Source organism: Pleurodeles waltl, chromosome 4_2 (genome assembly GCF_031143425.1).
Source record: "Pleurodeles waltl isolate 20211129_DDA chromosome 4_2, aPleWal1.hap1.20221129, whole genome shotgun sequence".
In the NCBI taxonomy this organism is placed as follows: domain Eukaryota; kingdom Metazoa; phylum Chordata; class Amphibia; order Caudata; family Salamandridae; genus Pleurodeles; species Pleurodeles waltl.
Window position 1 is genome coordinate 676,288,016 of NC_090443.1, and position 21,779 is coordinate 676,309,794.

The following is a 21,779-nucleotide window of genomic DNA, read 5'->3' on the forward strand; positions in this document are numbered from 1 at the left end:
CCCACATATTACATCACTCATGACATCATTGATAATATCACTGATTAAGCTGCAGTGAAATTATTTATGAGAAAACTGTGCATGGAGGTGGCAAAAGTTATAGTTACCTTAGGAAAAAAAGAAAAAGTTTCTTGAGATAACTATAACTATAACTGATGAACTTGGTTTTGTGGGTCATGAGTTGGTGTGTGAATGTGTGACTGTGTGTGTGAGTGAGTCTCTGAGTGGGTGTATTTTTGTGGTTGCGGTCTGAATCCACAGCTCCATCGCAAAGTCACATGGGGTTGTGCTGAGCACTGCGGAGGATCTGTGGATCCTCATGCACCCCCAAAAAAGGTTTGGGGGCAATTTCTTGCCATTGAAGGTCTCTCAGAGATTCCTCCATCAGTCTCATGGGGTAAGGATACCACTATCCTGAGCCCTTCGATGCTGTTTCATCTTTATTTTACCCATGGGGCCAAGTGGAAATACACAAAAAGGCAGCTGCAAGTTTTCTCTCAGGTTGCGGCCAGCCAATCACGGCATCGCTGTTGGCCCTTGGATTGGCACATCCACCGTGGTGGATGCACGTCTCTAGATATACAGTATCTCCAAAACTACTAAAGAGTTTTACATCAAAATTCTAAAATAGATATTTGTGGATCTAAATCTAGCTTTCTGCCAAATTCGGTGCAATTAATGCTAAAAAATCTATTCAACCAATAATATGAAAACAATAGGAGTCCAAGAATATTAAATATAATATTCACACTCTACTTTATGTAGCAGTAGGGAAACTGTTGGACTTCATAGGAGTTAGATTTGGTATGCCTGCTCCAGTCTCCACAATAATAGGAAAAGTGTTGGGCTTCGCAGGAATTAGATTTCCTATTCCTACTCCAGTCACTACACCACCAAAGTGCTGGGCTTTGGAGGGGTGAAATGTACTATTAATCCCACCCCAGTCTAAGCAACAGAAGGGTAAATCTTTGGATTCTGGAAGGGTGAAATTTACTATTTAAACTCCAGTCTACACAAAAGTAAGGCAAATATTGGACTTTGGAGGTGAGGTGTTACATGTACTTTTTCCACTCTAAATAATGCAACAGTACGGAACGCGTTGTACTACTCCAAACAAGGAAGGTGTTCCCACTCAACACAAGGAAGGTGTTGGACTTTGGAGCGGTAAAATGTATTATTCCCACTGCAATCTATGCCACAGTCAGGAAAGTAATGGATTTTAGAGGCGTGACAATTCTTGATAAAAAATCAAATTAATGAATTCTTAATAAAAATATCATTAACATTATATGTAATCAATTTGCATAATTGCAATTCGAATACAATAAATATCAATTAATAAATAATTCAATTATTAATTAATACACTTCCCAAACTCTATGCCTACAAACCTACCAGTCTGCCCCATAATATAATTAAAAAAGAAGTCCATAACTTACATATTTTAAATAAATTAAATATTTAATTATCAATTAATAATTAATTATTACTATACAATTAACTTCCTACCCTAGACCCATACACAACCAGTATGCCACAACGTACTCAAATAAATACATATAGAACAATTTACATAACTGAACTAAATAATTATCAGTTAATACTAATTGAAAAATATTTATTGGGTACTTCCCCACTTATATGCCTACAAACCGTACAGACTGCACATGAAATATAACTAAAATAAATAATTTTCACATAATTTACATAATTAATACCAATCACATAATTGATTTGTCTGCCACTACACCCTACGCACATGCCTCAACGATGCAGGAATCCGCGACAGAGCCCTGGACTGGATCACCTCCTTCCTCACCGGCAGAACTCAGAGAGTCTACCTCCCTCCATTCCGCTCTGAAGCCACCAAAATCATCTGCGGCGTCCCCCAGTGATCGTCCTTCAGCCCGACCCTTTTTAACGACTACATGGTTCCACTCGTTAACATCGCCCAATCTCACAACCTAAACATCGTCTTATACGCCAATGACACCCAGCTTATCCTCTCCCTCACCAAGGACCCCGCCATTGCCAAGACCAACATCCACAAAGGAATTAAAGGCATCACCGAATGGATGAAGAAAAGCTGCCTGAAACAGAATTCCAACAAAACTGAGGTCCTCATCTTCGGCTCCACACCCTCCGCACGGTACGACTCATGGTGGCCTGCCACACTGGGAACCGCACAGACACCCACCGACCACGCAAGCAACCTGGAATTCATCCTGGACTCATCACTATCAATGACCAGCTAGTCAACGCCATTTCCTCCAACTGCTTCAGCACTCTCTGCATGCCTTGGAAGATCTACAAATGGATCCCCACTGAAACCAGAAGGACAGTCACCCAAACCCTTGTAAGCAGCAAATTAGACTACGGCAATGCCCTCTACGCAGGAACCATGGCCAAGCTACAGAAAAGACTGCAACACATACAGAACGCCTCCGCATGCCTCATCCTGGACATCCCCTGCCAATGCCACAGCACAGCCCACCTGAGAGCCCTACACTGGCTCTCCGACAACAAGAGAATCATGTGCAAACTCCTCATCCATGCTCACAAGGCTCTGCACAACACCGGACCAGAATACCTCAACAGACGGGTCTCCTTCTACACCCCGACCCGAAAGCTTAGTTCCGCCGACCTTGCCCTCGCCACCATCCCACGCATCCACAGAATGACCGCCGGTGGTAGATCGTTCTCCCACCTCGCCACCAAGACGTAGAAAACTCTTCCTACCCACCTGCGTCAGACACAGGACCTACTTATCTTCAGGAGATATCTCAAGACATGGCTGTTCGAGCAGTAGCAGCCCCCCCTCAGCACCTTCAGACACTTAAAGGTGAGTAGTGGCCTTTACAAATACTCTGATTGATTGATTAAAATGATTTAATAATAATTTGTTTTTGCTTCATTAACTTCTCACCCTATCCCCTACAAACCCAGCAACCTACTACAACACTACAAATTTCTATTAACAATTAAATTAATGATATCTAAAAAAAATGCATAATAACTACACAAACGATAGTAACAAATAAAATGAATATATGAACAAAACATTAAAAAACAATATTTTTACAACTATATTATTAAAACAATATAAACCAGCAATAGTCTTCAAAACGAAATTACTTACCTAAAAAAACTATATTTTTTACAATATTTTTGCATCACAATATTATTGTGCCCCAATATTTTTGTGTCTCGACATTTACAGCTCCATATTTTATCCAAACACCTACAGTCTTAAGCAATTCAGTGGATAGTTTGTGGCGTAATACTTTTTACCTTTAACAATGAACCCAAGGAATGCATGTGTTTTATTAGCAATTCTAAAAATCCATTATAGTCAAGCTGTAACAGCATAACACAGCAACTAAGCCTAGTAAAATCGCTTCAGTATTGATTGTGGTTTTTACTAACAACAAAGTAAAAAATGAGAGAAATATTTGACTTGGATCAAATAATTCCAGAAAACAACCAATTTGGATCCAGATTTTTAGTGACAGACATATGCTAATATATTTTTGATGGTTAGAGTAATGATGAATAATGATTCTTATATTACTGTTACTTCCACATATAATCATAATAATCATGATCATACTACAGTATTAATTATAATAGTGACAATACTACTACTACTAATACTACTACTACTAATAATAATAATAAACAATATTGTTAATCGTGTAATTTCCATTGCTTTGCCCATAGATTACCATGTAAATTTCACATTACTATAATGCAACCAAGTGATAATTAGTTAAATAAATGAAACAAAGTGTTATCATTTTGATAATTACCTACGCAAATTCAGGAGAGCCTTTTTCCTCTTGTCATAAAGAGACATTGCTTAGGATTTCTTACAAGACTTTTGTTTGCCATATTTCTAGAAATATTTCAATTGCTACTACTTTGCTTTTTAATTTTAAGAATTCTCTGTATCTAAATAAATCCAAGTAAACAATCACATAAAACTCCAACTAAGTAGAACCATGTTTAAGAAAGGGAATGCTGTATAGTTGCTGTACAACATCAACGTGTGCATAGTTATCTTTCATTATTCAAACTAATTATGATGCCAGAGATGTAACATATTAACTTATTGAACTTGCTCTCAGCAGTTTATTATTTACATTGATTTGCCAATATGGTTCTAATTTTGAAACAGCTGGGACTTTCTAACGCTATCAGCTTTGCATATCTTCATGTGCGCGTGTGATATTTAGTAGTTTATGCCACGCGTTACTTCGTGTTTTATGATGCTCCAAGCATTAGCAGCAGACTTGTGTTATTAATCCTAAATCCAACATGTTTTAAGCAAGTTCACCTAGTTTCTCCACGCAATGTTTTGCTTGTCCAATTTGTAAACCCAATTAAAGAAATCAATAGAATGTGCGCTATTACTGATCCCGTATTCAGCTCAAGAAATTGAGCAATTGTGGCTGTAAAAAGTACTCTAAACCATAGATTAAATATCCTTTTCCTTTGAGACCCCAGTCTCAGTGAATTCAATGTGCCTTCAATGAGGACTGCAAAAATGTCTGAAACAGTCTTTTAATTATTTGTGTAATGTGGGGCCCGACATCTGCCTTCGTTATGAATGACAACAGGTGTATTCATTTAATGTATTTGTACTGCCAGTTTCTTGGTCATAGGTACCTCAAAACTGTCGTCAAGATAGTACCTATTTTTCCTTATAATCTATTTAGGGTAATTATAGATATATCATGTATTTCTGGGATTTATTGGAAATTAAGGGCTTCAAAAAGCACATAACCACATTATATTGAGTGTGAATTGCATATGATAATTTGCTATCATTAGTGAACTATGCCGATGTCAAAAGTGAAGTCTTGTAAGGTCAGGTTTCATTTGGAATCAGAAGAAACGTCCTTTGAGTTCCAATGGAACATACATTTATTATCATCATTCTCACGCTGGGATCCACCTAAGGCAACTTTAAAGGGAATAATAGCCAAACACCAAAAGGGCTAGAGCAGCATTAGGACACAGGAAAGAAGATACATGTTTCTTCCACTTACTATTTCCAGAGTGCATACTGATATTGAGGAAGTATACATTTGCTTCTATTTCCCTTAGATCTAGACAACCATTTTTTAACTTGTGCTGTGGCTTCTCCCTACTGACTAGGCACAGGCACATGTACTCCTCTAAGGTACACAGAATTATGATTCTCATTGTGCCATATTTCTCACAGCTTCTCAGCCCAGCTGTCAAGAGTGCATGTTTTGAAAGGGACAGAGAAAGACATGTTTATCCAGCCTGCATTTATTCCTGATAGGCATATTGAAGAGAATATATTTTTCTCAATAAATGTTATGTTTCATTTAATCTGTAAGGTCCGAATGCCATGAATACACAGCAACCGTTGAGCAAAAGGTGAGGGAAGAGCTGACCTGGTGATCATTTGCTCCTACATAATAATTGTTGCATGCTCCTCCTTTCTGAGAGCATGGCAAGTTTGAATCTATAGTTCCACTAACCCATTTGCTGCTTGGTTTAATTTTGTGCATAAAGAGGTTGGGGGAAGAGAGTCATGAGAGAAGCAGCGAGCCAGAGGAGGTGTCATCCAGTGAAGCAGCGAGCGCAGGATGGGCCCTTCCACTCTGGGTTTTAATAGAAGAGTCAATTGTAAATATTTTGTGTCATAAAGCACCCCAAAAAGGAGGAGGCATATCAGACTGTCACAAAGATGGAATGTTAGCGTTAACAATCAAAACCAATGAGAAACACTTGATTAAGCCACTGCAGTATTTTGGGAGAGACAATGTCCAGTACTGGGGTTCCAGACAGACATTTTCTACTCTGCTCATGATAGTCATTTGCTGAAAAGCTTGGTTTGTCACCTTTTCCATGAACAAGAATGTCTGGTTTTGCTAAAGTGTAATTTGAGAACAGTGACTTATTTTGGAAAATGTGAAGTCTGATTCACATCTGAGGTGGTGTTTAGTAGTTTTACCCATGCATTTTTATGTTAATTTAATCACATTTCACTAGTGTCTGACAAATTTTGTTCTTTATTACATACAGTGAGAAATTGGGTGGTTGGTTGACTGGGGTATGATCCCTGGTCAGGCAAAAGCCACAATCCCTTGCAGTTTGAACCACAAAACGTCACTAATATAACCTGTGCTTAACCCTGGGTAGTGTGTCACAAAAAGCAGTCAGGCTAAACTTAGAGGCAATGTGATAAGTATTTATGCAGTACACAAAGAAAAACATTGAAAACACAACACAATAAAAATCCCAAACCAATTTAGAGTACATTTTATTAAATTAACTGACACCAAAACCATCAAAATCCAATTAGTAGAACCGAAGTTATGAATTTGTAAAGTTTCAGGTTCAAAATAGCATGTCCTCAGTTTTAGAAAATGGCCGTCTGGGCACCTTTAGCACCACAATCAAGGATCCAGGAGTGGATGGAGACCTCTTAGGGGTTCAAGACTCACTCAGGCTGGGCCCAATGTGGATTCATGATGGGACGAGCCTGTTATGTCCTTGTGGATCTAAAAAGGAGGTCAGCTAAACCAGCACTTGGAGCCAGTTCTAAAGTCCTGGATGCAGGTGAAGATGCATGACTTCCAGGTACAGCAGCAGTCTTGAAGAGTGCACAACAGGTCACAGCAGCAGGCAGTCCTCTGAGAGTCCTACCGCAGGTCCAGTACTGAACTGAAGAGAGGGCTTGAGAGCCCTATTTTTATACCCTGGTGCCCTGCTCCTAGAAGTTGGGAGAAGTTTCAAGAAGGGTTCTTTGAAGTTTCAGACGTTTCCTGTCTCCCCTGCCCTGGTTCTTGGACAATACAGGGTTGTTAAGCCCATTGTGTGGTGACATAGATAAACCTATTCAGGTACAAGTGGGGCTGCACTCATCTCCAACCCCCTCATCAAGCCAATAAGTGACCCATTCAGGCTCTGCTAATTCCACTATTATAGGACTGTCTGGAAGGAATTCACAAAGTGTCAACTGTCAGTTACACTCAGTCATGTGACCTAATGCAGGTTGTAGGCACAGAGGGCTAAAGCAGGAAAATGCTAACTTTTTAAAAGTGGCACTTTCAAACTTGTAATGATAAATCCAACTTTACCATTAAATAGGGTTTGTCATTACAAGTCCATTGATACCAAACATATCTACCACCTCTAGTTTAGGAATTACAGTTTATTAAAGCTAATAAGGAATCCCCAGTGGTATCCCATGAGAGGGATAGACCTCACAGTAGTGAAAAATGAAATTGGGAGTTTTTCATTAAAAGGACATGTAAAACAAAAATGCACATGCCCAACCCTTAATTACACAGAAAACCACCCTATGGGCTATCTAGTGACTACCTTAGGGGTGACATATTTGTAATAAAAGGAGGGTTTAATACTTGGCAAGGGATTTTAAATGCCAAGTTGACATGGCAGTGGGACACTGCCTTTGGGCTGCAGTGGCTGGCCTGGGACAAGTTTAAGGTGCTACTTAAGTAGGTGGCACAATATGTGCTGCAGGCCCACTTGTAGCATTTAATTTAATGGCCCTGAGTATATGGTATACCACTCTACAAGGAACGTACATGTAAATTAAATATGCTAATCAGATATATGCCAATCAAACCATGTTTTAGGGAGAGAGCACAAGCACTTTAGCACTAGTTAGCAGTGGTAAAGTGCACAGAGTCCTAAGGCCAACAAGCAGAAATCTAGCAAAATTAGGAGGAGGAAGGCAAAATGTTTGGGGTGACCCTATAGAACAGGGCCCTTTCCAACACATACTAACTTGTTTTGATCATTCCATTGTGTTTTCATCTGGCTTACCATCACATGAACCTTAATGATGATGGATGATTGAAAAAGGCAAAAAAATGAATGGGCTCTCAGTCTTTGGATCTTAAAATACATGTGCCTTGACTGAGGTATAAAGTCCACCAAAGGGAAAACAAAGAAGGAAGTAATAGATGCTTTGGTACTGAAACAAACAATAATTCTGATAATGTTCAAGAGAAGTGGAATGATATCTAATCCATAATGGTCCCAGTTCCTATAGTTACTAGCAGTTTTTTGATAGTGAAGATCTAAGAACGGTCAACAAATAGGTGATGAGCATACTATTTACGATAGAGACTACTCCAGTTCCTCCGGTTCTCAGGGTCCTACTATGGATTTGGGAGAAGGGAGAGAAGGGAGAGAAGGTTATTGTGGTTCACTTCAGGCCCTGGAGATCAATAGAATTAAAGCTCTGGATTTCCTTTCTCTGTTCTTCCTCTTTGGAGTCTTTCTGTTTCTGCCTCCTCTATCACCCTCAATTTTACTTCTTCCAAACAGATTCTTTCATTGGTTTGTAAGCTGAAATATGGGGATTGCAAGACAATGGCCTTCCCTTTCTAAATTTTGGACTTCAATTCAGAAGTGGTGTTTGGAACATTCTGTATCTATTGTTGCCTGTTCTTGTACTTGTGCAATTCATATGGGATGGTTATAAAATAAAAAATGTCTACTTTAAGATCCCAAGGGCAGTTATTAAACCTTTCATAGAGTATGTAGAAAGGTTTAGGGAGGGTGCCATTTTTGTCACCAGATTGCTGAAGAGCATTTCCCTCTTCAGTTCAGCTATTCATCCTGGGACATTCTTTTAGTATTTAAAGCTCTGCAGTATCACCTGTTTGAGTCTGTGGTGTCTACTGATTTAAAGTTTTAATTGTAATGGAAACGTTTGCTAATGATTTAAAGTTTTTAATGGATAAGGTAACATTTTATTTGCTGTCTCTTCAGCTTGGAGAAATTGAGAGTTTTCAGCTTTATTATACTATCCCCATTTTATGTTTTTTTTTAAAGTTTAGTGTGGTTCTTAAATCTGATCTTTCATTTGCTGCTAAAATTCACTCCTTTCCCTACACCTCCCTCAAAGTAAGTTTTGTTCCTTTCACCATTTTCACAGAAGATATTGCTTGATTAACTTGCTGTAAAATGTGCACTACATATGCAAGAGGTGTGTCTTCCTTAGTGCAGGTACTTGGGCATCTGAACATACTTTTGATAAATAAAATAATAGATAAATAAATATGGAGGCGAGTATATTCATTTATTTATTGTGATTGTGAATCTTCATGCCTTGGAAATGATAGTTACTGCAATAATTAACTGCACAGTGTGTCTAATGCACAGTGAAAGTAGTGCACTTGTTCAGCCCCTGCTTTAAAAAGACATCTCAACTGCAGTTACATACACATTTATATGTGAAATGCTTTATCTCTCTTCATTTTTGTTTTCCTGACAGCCTTATGTCAGGCCACTCCCCTGGAAAACTTGTCCGCAGAGACAATATAGACCCTACTCTCTCCCAATACAATGCCCGACCACGGAATGATAACCACAAATAAGGTACTGTTCTAGGAGGGAAGGGGGTCGGACAAAATAATATAAGAGACAAAGACTCCCACCCTCTGAGTGGTTTGTAGCTCGCTATCCTGTTCTGGAATGCTCCAAGTGTCTTCCTCTTTCGGGGAGTGCAGGAGAGAGAAACTCAGAGATGCTTATAACAACACAGAAAATATGTACTCCTTTAGTTCTTGTGGGATAAAAAGTTCCATTCCTTTCGTGACCTTCGGATAACAGTTCACAGTTTCTTTCCCTGGCAGCATGTTATGTCATATGCTCTTGTTATGTGACTATTCTATATATTGAATTCTATTTAAAAGTTTTCAATTGTCTCTCGAGCTTCCAGCAGATAGCATGGGAGGCTTATGCCTGGACTATTCACAAGTCTTGAAGTCTTTTTATGTTTGTAGAATTGTTGCAGGAGAGAAAGAAAGAATAGTGCACTAACCTTGTTTTCTCTTCCTTTGTTTTCTCCTTCCTTTTATTGCAGGTTACGTCCTCACATGTCTGAATGACCAACGGACCAGTTCCTGAACAGCTGCAACTGTGAAGAGAATTCCCCGATGTTGCTCACGGTAGGCCTTTTCCTGGAATGTGGCAATTGGAGAAGTCTGATGAGCTACTCACAGATGTCTCGTGAGGGTGCAGATGTCACTGGGTCAGGCTAGGAAGCTTGGATCAAGGAACGGAGAGTGAGATGATCCAAGAGAGTGTGAGGGAGGGTTAGGGTACTTTATCGGGAAATAAAGCCAAGCGCCCGACTGGGGTTTGACTGAGTATTTATAGATAGATAGTTCTTTCTAGAAGGGCACGTAAATCACTCTGGAAAGTCCCTGACCAGAGAGTCTTGTATTGGTGGCACATGAAACACTCTGGAAAGTCCCTGCCTAGAAAGTCCCTGCCTGCAGGCAAATGGATAATTATGGATCACTCTGTAAAGCACCGGAATGGAAAGTCCCTGTCTGCAGGCACATTGATAATTATCAAGCACATGAATAACTACAATAACAGAAAAAAATGTCATCATTGAAGCGAGACTTGTACAAACATGTGGAACAGAAATATGAGGCCTTTTAGTCAATCCTAGGGATAGCTACAAGTACATGGAACATTACAAACACAAAGATAATTTAAAGGTTTAGTATAGGCAACAGTGATACCACACTTAGAACAAACACTTAACCTAAGGTGTATGGGCTTGAGGAGCAGCTAAATGATTTATAAAGCGATGGGTTGCAGAACATCAGGTACATGGTTTGGCGCAGGAATTATTGTTAGTAACACCTTAGGGTGATCTTTCCCCTAATATTTTGCTCATCTCCTCCACTGTTCTGACCTCATTTTTGCTGGCTTTGGGTCTCTGTGCACTTTACCACTGCTAAGCCGTGCTAAGGTGCTTGTGCTCTCTCCCCTAAATCATGGTAACATTGGCTTAACGCCAATTGGCATAATTTATATATAGTGCACTACCTCTGCCCAGGGCCTGTAAATTAAATGGTTCTTTTGGGCCTACACCACTGATTGTGACATCCACATAAGTAGCCCTTTAAACATGTCTCATGCTTGCTGTTGCAGAGCCTGTGTGAACAGTTTTCCACTATCATGTCTACCCAGCAAAATAGCCCTTTTTGCCAGGCCTAAATCTTCCCTTTTTATACATATAAGTCACCCCTAAGGTAGGTCCTACACAACCCAGAGTGCAGGGTGCAATGTATTTAAAAGGATGGACATGTACTTTTAGGTTTTACATGTCTTGGTAGTGAAAAACTCCCATAGTCATTTTTCACCACATCAAGGCCTATCTCTCCCTTAGGATAACATTGGGATTACCTTATTACATCTTCTAGGTGAAGTTCCCAACATGAAAGAGACAGATTTGTCGAGTTTGGTAACTCACAATTTAAAATCACAACTCATGGTGAAGTCAGATTTTAAATTGCAGTTCTGAAACTTTTAGAAAGTTGGCATTTTCTTATTTTAGCCATTTGGGGCCAGATGTACAAAATACTCATTTTACATTTGGGAAATAGCGAAATAACGACTCCTTAGAAATCACTATTTAGGAAATATAAAATGGTATGTACAAAAATAGAGATTGCCTAATAGCGATTCCTACATACGATTCCTACAGTGTAGGAATTGCTATCAGGACATCGCTATTTAGGTCATACCAAACTATTCATTCCTATGAGTCTAACGGCCCCTAGGTACGAATGGTTTATCATTTCCTAATTTGCAATTTCCTAATAGTAAAATGCAAATTAGGAAATGCTAAAGTAGGGGTGATGTTCAGCCTAAGGCCCCCTTGGTGCACCCTGAAAGAAATGGTGACCTTGTAAAGCGCACACATGTGCTAGGGGCATGTGTGAGCTTTATTGCACTTTTAAAAAGGCATTTTCAAAATTGTACATGATTACCATCGACTTGAAGTCAATGGTAACTGCATTTCCTAAATGCTCCTTTTGCATTTAGGAAATGCTTTGTACATGTGCCAATAAATTGCAAATAGGAAATCCCTATTTCCTATTTCCTATTTAGGGAATCACAAAATGCAATTTCTACAGGGTAGAAACCATATTTGGCGATTCCCTAAAGGCCTTTGTACATAGGAAATGTTTGTTTTGCATTTCTTAATGGGCCAAAATGGCAATTCGGTCTGTTAAGAAATTCAAAAGGCCTTCGTACATGAGGCCCTTGGTACCAACTACCTGTCTACAATACATAGCTGGGGTGGGGTGACAGCTGGGCTTATGCATTCCCTCTAGACAGCCACATACAAAGGGAGCTTAGGTTGTGACTGATGGACCATCCTGGCCAGGATAGGCGGGACGGGCTGAGACACCTGAACAGGCTGTGTCCTGTCCCCACAAAAAGGTCTGCAAACCGCCCTGTAGTGAGTCTGAAGCCAGGGCAAAAAGGGAGGGCCTGCACTTCTAAGACCTTTCTTTGAGGTCCCCCCACTTCAAAGGCTCAACAGGGCATAAGTATGGGACCTCTGACACCACAAACTCAGTACATGTCTGGAGCTGTGGATACTCTGCCAGGAAGAAGAACTGCTGTGCTGCTAAAAGGAGTACCACTCTGCTGAGCTGCTACTCTGCTGGACTCCTATTCTGATGTGCTGACCTGCTGCCTGCTACCCTCCCTGCCTGAGAGTGAGGACAAGACCTGAATCTCTCCAACACAGAACTAAAGTGGCTCCAAGGTCTTGCTGGATTGCCTCCTGTTTTCTGAAGCCTCAGGGACACAGAACACTTCCAACCCTGCTACAGCACGTGAACTTTGCTTGCTGCACATCTTGTCCTGCCAAGTGGTGCTAACCCAGTCGTAGCCCCTTGAAAGTGAGTATAAAGTGATGCTTCAAACAGAACCCATGCATCCTCATTGGAACCAGTGTATATTCAATGTTGAGTGAGTCAGAACCAGTACATCCTTGACGTTACATGGAGTGTAACTGGCAGATCACCTCCAGAACCAGTGCATCACCTTCAGAATTGTCACATCGCCTACTGCAGCAACAGCAGCCTTGCAGGACCAACAACGTTGATGGTGACACATCCTGGATGAAAGTATTTTCTTTCAGTGGGCCCAAGTGGGTCAGCCTGAACGTTTGACTTTGCCCTAGTACATCACAACCAGATATCTCAGTTAAGCGCTTATTGCTCCTAAGTGCTATTTCACATTTATTCTTTAAAATATCATTTCTCGGCTTCTACTTATTGGATTTTTGTCATTTTGGTCTTGTATTATTTAAGTACTATTTTTCTAACCTAGTGGGGGTCTTTATGTTGTGTTTTTCACAGTATTAATGCTTGAAGTGTTGCACAAATACTTTACACATTGCCCCTGTTAAGCCTGACTGCTTTGTACCAAGCTACCGGATGGTGAGCACAGGTTAACCTAGGATGTGTTTGTGACTTGTCCTGACCAGTACTGTTGTTCCTGTTTCAATAAGGTGCATATCTCTGACAACCCGAGACTCAATTTTTTATAATATTTATATACAGACTCATGCATTATAGTTTGTTTCTTATTGATACAGCAATCTAACTCATAAACATGTGCACTATTCAGCGTAGAAACAAAAGTAACATATAAAAAATTTAAAAATATACACCTCACTGATCTCATTTCTGCTGGATTTGTTGAAACTCATACATATATGCTAGCTTATTTACAAATAAACAGGCTATAGCAGCTTAGAAGTAAAGTGACTTTGACAGAGCTTTTGAGGCATTTGCTGCATTTTACAAAAGTCTGTAACAATTTAACCAGTTTGTTTCATCGCATTCAATTGATTTATGTCACTGCTTTGACTGATTAAATATAATTAAAGGATGTGATATCACCTTTTGAAATTCATAAATGATAAAATACAAACCAATGCCAGACCTAAAACAATAGGAAAACATAGGTGTAAAATTTAATATATAATGGGTAACCTGTAATTTGATCAATAATTCCTGCTTGGGTTCTGTGGTATCTGCAGATTTAAATTTTAGGTTCATTGTAAAGTTTTGTATAACTTCTAACTCAATAGAAAAGAAATGGGCTGTGGCACATAAAGAACTGTAGCATAGCAGAGGTATAATTCCTTATTCAGGATCCAACTGTCAATTGTATATAAATGTATTTGTCAACTTGTAAAAATGTATATTTCCAAATTGAATTGAACTTACAGTTGAAATTGTCGTACAATTTATAATAAAAAATGGTGAAAAAAACAAACGTTTGAGATGTGATCAGTGATGTCACTGACCATGTCATGATTGATGTAACATGTGAGTGCATAAGCAGTGCAAAGGAAGGGTCATACGTTATAGTTAGCTCAGACAACTATAACGGATGAATTTGTATGGTTTTGAAAGAAAAAAGAAATGGACTGTGGTACAGTTTTGCTGCAATGGCGCTATTATTATCAAGTGTTAACAGCTCAATAACTAGACGTGCAATTAGAACCTTAAATGCTCTGTCTGTAGATCGTGCACTGCCACCCACCATGATTGGCCATTTTCTATCTTCTTTTTTTGCACCGTGCATGGAATCACCTGGTGGCTCTGTTTTTGCACATAATGAACTGTAGCATAGCAGAGGTACAATTCTTTATTCAGAATCCTACCGTCAATATGTATAAATGTATTTGTAAACTTGCAAAAATGTATATTTCCAAATTGAATAGTTGAAATTGTAGTACAATTTATAATAAAAAATGGTGAAAAAAACAAACGTTTGAGATTTCATCAGTGATGTCGCTGACCATGTCATGATTGATGTAACGTGTGAGTACAAAAGCAGTGCATGGAAGAGCATAAGTTAAAGTTAGCTTAAACAACTATAACTGATGAATTTCTATGGTTATGAAAGTGAAAAATTTGAGCTTAAATATAACGTCCCATTTTTTTCAGTTTGTATACATATAAAAAAATACATATGTATATATATTTATATACGTATATATATATATATATATATATATATGGCAGTCACCACTAGGTAGTTATAGTTAGGACCTAGTTTCTACAGAAAAAACATTTTTTTGACTTGCCTATATCTTTGGGGCACATTGATCTTCGCAAAATTTTCCCCAAAAAATTGACACTCACATCAGCTGCTGTCTGGAAAGTTTGGGATGATCTATCAAGCGGGCCGAGAAAAAAAGGGGGGTCTCAAAACGTGATTTCCCCATGTTAATTCCCATAGGGTTTTTGAACACGACTACAGCCCAAACCGCTGGACAGAATGACACCAAGGGGCACATTTATACTCTGTTTATGCTGAATATGCGTCAAAAAAGTTTGACGCACATTCGGCGCAAACCGTGCATTTAAACTTTGATGACCGAGCCCGCGGACGTCAAAATTCCTCCGTGTGAGTAATTTTTGGGATGCGGGAAACTGCCTTGCGTTAATGACATGCAAGGTAGGCGTTCCCGCCCAAAAAATAACTTTAAGGCCAGTGCGCCTTATTTATACTCCTGCGTCATTTTGACGCACAGGAGAGGGCGGGCCTTAAAAAACGGCGCAAAGCCTGATGTGCTCTGTTTTTTAACATCTAGGTCAGGGCAGGCGTCAAGGGACCTGTGGGCTCACCCCCAGGGACACCCCCTGCTACCCTAGCCCACCCCTGGAGTACACCCATGGATGGGGGGACCCATCCCAGGTAAGGACAGGTAAGTTGAGGTAAGTATATATATATTTTTTTAAAAGTGGCATGGGGGGGCCTAATTTGGGCCCCCCTACATGCCACTGTGCCCAATGACCATGCACAGGGGACAGAAGTCCTCTGGGCATGGCTATTGGGCAAGGGGGCATGACTCCTGTCTTTGCTAAGACAGGAGTCATTTCAATGGGGGTTGTGTGTCATAAAAAGGCGCAAGTCCGGTTTGAGGCATGATTTTTGCCTCATACCTGACTTGCACCATTTTATGACGCACAACTCCCATTTTCCCCTACGCCGGCGCTGCCTGGTTTGAGTCATTTTTTTTTTATCTGACCAGTCTGCAGCGCCGGATAATGTAATTCCTTAAATAAGGCGCCTGCATGGCGCATAGAAATGGCGTTTGACGGCGGTAACATTTTTGACACAAACCAGCACCGGCACTGGTTTGCGTCAAAAAGTATAAATATGGGCCCAAATTTGCTAGAAAGGTAGCTCTTCGTCCAGAAAGTTCTCATTTTGATATTTGGTGTAAATATGTTCAGTAGTTTTTGAGATATCAAAAGAAAAATACATTTGTATATATAGGGGTGCAGATCCTCCAAGGATCTGACAGTCCCCTACTGAAATGTGATTGGCTGCCAACAATTCAAACCAGAAGTGTTGGCAGCCATCTTGGGAGTTGACTTCAGCCAAGTCCTTGAAAAAACTGTAAAAAAAGAAAAAAGGGCAGGGTAGAAATACCCTGACCCCTTAGCTCTGGTGTTGGGGTCCCAGAGAGACCACACCAGGTGAAAAAAGCATTAAAAAAAAAAAGTCAAAAATCATAGTGGACCTGCGACTCTGGCAAAAAATTATGAAAAGTAAGCGAGGACTCTTGCACTTGTTTTGAAAAAAAACCTTGGTTGGGCCAGGTCCAAGGGGCATTGTTTAAGAAAAGAAGGAGGAGGCACAGGCCCCCCCTGAGGGTCTTGGAGCCCCAGGGACCAACCCTCCCTGGGGCTTTATTTATAAAAAAGGAGGGGGTACACGGGGCCCCACTCCTGAAGCTCTATAAGTCCCAGGGACCCCAAATCTTGGGCTAAATAACCAGTAATGGGGGACTATGCTGACCCCCCCAAACCCTGGAAACCACCACCTCCCCGGTCTAAATAATGTGTAATGGGGGGCCTAGAGGGCCCTCACAGGGACCACTACCTCTCCAGGGCCAAATGCTTTTAAAACAATGGGCGAAGGACTGTGCCCCCACCACCACTCCTGGGCTGGCTCTGAAAAGTAAATGAGCCAAAAATTGGCTCTGAGGACCACCAACCCCAGGGCCTGCTCCTGCTATGTCCCGGGGTGCCTACCCCTGAGGCATAGCTGTTTACTTTTTCTTGGTGGGAGCAGTCAGCTCCCACCAAGCAAAAGCAAACACTCCAGTTCCAGTGGGCAGAAGCTGTCAAAGTACTCCCACCTGCTGGAAGCGGAGGTTTCACTTCTTTTCCTGTTCGCAGATATATATATATATATATATATATATATATATCTGTACAAATTACAGAAAAAGGAGGGGGGGTTAAAATGCAAAAATCCCATGCATTTTCCATAGGCTTTTTTAAGAAGCACTACTGCAAAAACTGTTGAATGGAATTAAATAAAATTTTGCAGACAGCTACAACTTGGTCTAGAAAGCATGTTTGTTGTGATTTGGTTTAAATATATCCAGTAGTTTTGGAGAACGTAAGGCTCAAAATGTATAGCTATCTGGACATCTTAAAACAACAAAAAGTTTGCTGTGTAATAGGTTTGCACCTCCAAAGTTAAATCAGTAAAGTCCACTAACGCAAGTAACATATATTGGCCCTCAGGGGACTCAAGCTGGTGCCAACACTAGTAAGCAAACTGCCACCAAGAATGCAAAGGTGTCCACTGAAAATCAAAAGACACACTGAAACATAATAATATTCACACTAGGGCACACCACAATGGTCCATGACATTCTTGGTTGTAGGAGACACAAATTCAATATAAATATGAAGTTGTAATCCTTAAGCTTTCCTTCTATTAATTACATGAAGAGGAAAAACACCATAAGTCCAAAGGTGTTATCTCCGTCATTCTTTATTGATCCTTGTAGTAGTTCATGAAGAGGACAAAAAACATCAGTCCATAAAAACACCAGCCTGATCCTTGTAGTCGTTCATGAAGAGAACAAAAAACATAAGTCCATAAAAACACCATCCAACACGTATTTCGTCTACAAGACTTTTTCAAGGCTGTAAGAATTAAATGCAAAACATAACATACATATTCTGAGTTATGTATGAAATATCATGAACAAAGAACACAAGTTTAAAAAAAAAGAAAAACCACAAACCCCAGAAACCACTACAAGAAACTTTAAGCACATAACATCTGGATCTGTACTAGATTACAGAAAATAGTGTATGTCCACAAACAACTATAAATCTCAGACATTGTATCATAAGGCCAATGACACCAGAAATCTCCCGTGACCACAAACCCAAAGATTCATGTGGAAAGTTCAAAAGAAGGACCCATGCCAAAAATAAGTACATCCTAAATGTGCATGACTAGAATTAGAAGAAATAGCATAAAGAGAGTAGACTAGTAAAGAAACATACCTCAAAATTGGACATAAAGCGAATATAATATGGAAACATGTAACCGCAATATTGTTATCAGAACAAAACATGAAATATGCCTCTTGGACAAGTGTTGTCTATAATTTGTTTCTAGATATCCCTCTTGAGGCAAACATAAGTACCAACTGACCATGATAAGCCTGAAAGGAAAAATAAAGAAATGTTTGTGCATTGTGAGCCTCCAACTATAAGCATTAAAAACATGAAAGACCCCACAAAAGGATATACGTATAAATATAAAAGACCCCTGCCAATAGACACGTTGAGACCATCGCAGAGTATAAACCCATATAGGGAAAAAAATCCAATACTGTAATACTGCAGCCTCCCAGGGTGTTCTAAAGAGCAACTAGAGTGCTAACAGTCTTACTTATGACAAAAGTGTGGCAATCCATTGATCGCCACACTTTTGTAATAAATACAGAATGTTAGAAATCTAGTGGTTCATTAGAGCAATGTGAGGAGGAAGAGGTCAGGACAATTGACAGCAGGGTGAAGAAGGGGGCAGAGGCAGCAAGTTGACCACACTGGGTAGGCTGCAGGGGCAGTGGCAGCACAACAGAACATGAAGATCTGGGGAAAGGGATAGGGGCAGCAAACCAACCATGTGAGGCCTTGGCAATGGACCATTTACAGCAGAAGGGATAGGCACTGGCAGTACAACCATACATGCCAACAGACCCAATTCAGGCTGTAGACTCACAATTGATTTTAATGCCAAAAAGAGGGTTATTTTAGCATTCTCCCACCTAAAATCTCAACTTTTTCAATATAAGTCAATGGGCATGAGGGAGCGGGGTTGTGTATATCACAATCTTCAAGTGTATTCATTAAATAACCCCAACCACTGTTGGTATGAACCTTAGTTTGTTGATGAAGAGAAATGAGGTGCAATCATGTACATATTCAATGAATCATTAAAGACTTTAATTGCAGTCAATAAATAGAATTAGTGCAACTTAAAGTGTTTTATTTTCAAATCTTTCAGTTTTTCATCTATTTATTCATTAGGCATTAATCTTTAGCTATCAGTATTAAAAGTTAATAAAACCCATCAATCAATACTTATTTATGAAATAGAACAGAATATTTGTCAGAATCACAGTCAGAATAGTAATGATGCAACAAGCGTGTTCCTGAAGGAAGCTCCCTATTCTAAATAAGAGTTCTAATAAGAAACAATGCACAAGCATAAAGCCTTTGCATATAAGCTGGAAAATGTTCTCAACTCAAAGATATCAGCAAACAATTCAATAAAATGTAAATAAGGCTGCCTCTTATAAAGAGAAGTGTAGCCCTTAACTCCCATGGCAATATTTCTATCAGTCTTTCAACATGATAAGATTGCTGCGTAATTTGCACATTTCATTTAGTGTGTAGTTCAATATTGGTTTAAAATCAGAATGCATTACATTTATTCTATCAATTCTATTAAGGACCAGAGGCAGAGGGAGGAGCAGAGGCCAGGGACATTTCCAGGAATCCCATAGGGAGCGACAGACCAGATGTCAGCAGTACTCTTGGTGACATCAGGGCTTACCAAGTATATATCGGGGATCCAGATGAGTTCTAACATATGTAATGTACCCACAATTTTAAATGTTCCAACAATGTTGGATGTGACACCCACAATACCTTCAAGAGAACAAGTCATCACTGGTGCTTCACTCATGACCTCTTTGGTCTCCGTCACAAACACTACTTCTAGCACCAATGGTTGCAATAGTTTAGCCCCCATTCTCCTTATTCTAGGCCAGACTTACAACCGATGAAATACTGGTTCTGAGTAGGGGCCTTTCTTTCGTCAGACAGCTTACACACATTTTTTTCTTTAAGTTAAACTTGAAATGCAAAGATTTTTCAGAAAAATATGATTACATCATTTCTGTGGAAGAACCCCCTATGCAGGACAAGTGGATGTGACAGGGCTAAGACTACCATCCACTTTTATACCCCCTTCACATACCATGCCTAGTGAGATAGAGACTTTTGAGAAGCCGGTCCTCAAGGACATAGATCCTTTGAAAAAGGATCTGTAAGTATATAAAATACAATTTTACATATAATGAAAGTATGGCTATTAAAGAACTAAAGAAAAATTCTGATGTAGTAATTAAACCTGCGGATAAGGGTGGAGGGATAGTCCTACAGGATTTGTCAGACTATTACCAGGAGATTCTTAACCAACTTGGTGATTTGAAATGTTACCAGAAGATCAAGGGGGACCCAACAGGAGAATCAAGAACCAGGATTGCTAGAGTAACTAAACAGGGCTTGGATCAGGGATTTATTAGTAAAAATGAATATTTATTTCTCAATAAAGAACATCCTAGAATACTAGTAATATATACCCTACCCAAAGTCAACAAGAGACTGAATAATTCTCCTGGCAGACCAATTGTGTCGGGCTGTGGATCTATCCTAGAACCACTTTGCCAGTACTTAGTACCTTTGACATGCTCATACATTCGGGATAGTACGCATTACATAACAATGTTTGACATTCAATAAAGTTACTGACATGTTAGTCACAATGGAAATACAATCCTTATACACTAGCATTCCACAAGCAGAAGCCTTACGGATAATAACAGAAATACTAGATTCTTGTATACAGCCAGTCCTGGTACCCTCTTTGGTTCTAGTCTGATTGATGGAAATAGCCATGACAAAAATATATTTCCAGTTTGACAATGACTTCTATTTTCAAATAAAGGGAGTAGCTATGGGAGCGAGCTTTGCCCTGGATCTGGCACATTTATTATAGCTGATTTTGAGGCTTGGAATGTTTTCAATTAAAAAAATCCTTTTTCAGGAAACATTAGAAAGTGGTCAAGATCCATTGATGATGTTTTCTTGGTTTGGAGGGGTTCGTTTAAGGCGCTGCAGATGTTCCCTATGTGGCTGAATGAGAGTACAGTTGACAAACAGTTCACTGTGGAACACAGTAAATATAATATTCAATTTTTAGACTTGAAAATAGGAATAGATGAAGATAAGTTATTCATGTCTTGGGACAGAAAACCTTCTGAGATGAACTCCTTATTGCACTATAGTAGTAGTCTTCCTAGGAGCCCAAGGGACAATTTGGCATTTGGGAAATGTTTGTGAATTCATAGGAACTGTACAAGAAGAACTGATTACTTTATACAATCTCATCTATAGACTCATTGAAAGAGGTCACCCAAAAATATTGGTCAAACGAGCAAGAAAGAGAGCGTGGTACAATCATAGAGAATGCCTTTTGGAACCAAATCCCAGAAAGGACAGTATGAATAGATTAGCTTGTGTCACTACAGTTAGTCCAGCCACTAATGATATCAAAACGATTATAAAACGACATTGGGTGCTGGTTCAGGAACATCTCTTGAATAAGGAATTACCCCTGTTCTCTTTCAAGAAAGGGAAGAATTTGAAGGCTACACTAGTAAGGGCTAGTTTACTACAAACACCCAAAAATACTCTCAATACACTATTGGGTCTTCTGGCACTGCCAGGCCATTACAAATGTGGACAATGGTTAGCATGTAAATTCAGTTTTAATACAAGTAATTTATTCATGACAATGATGTATTTAATTTGACT

General features: G+C 39.5%; 1 protein-coding gene across 2 annotated transcripts in view; it reads right to left on the reverse strand.

Moving 5' to 3' along the window:
* The window catches only part of ST6GALNAC3 (ST6 N-acetylgalactosaminide alpha-2,6-sialyltransferase 3), a 1,845,830-nt gene that overhangs the window by 680,835 nt on the left and 1,143,216 nt on the right, over nt 1-21,779 (reverse strand). The gene's annotated exons all lie outside the window — the stretch shown is intronic.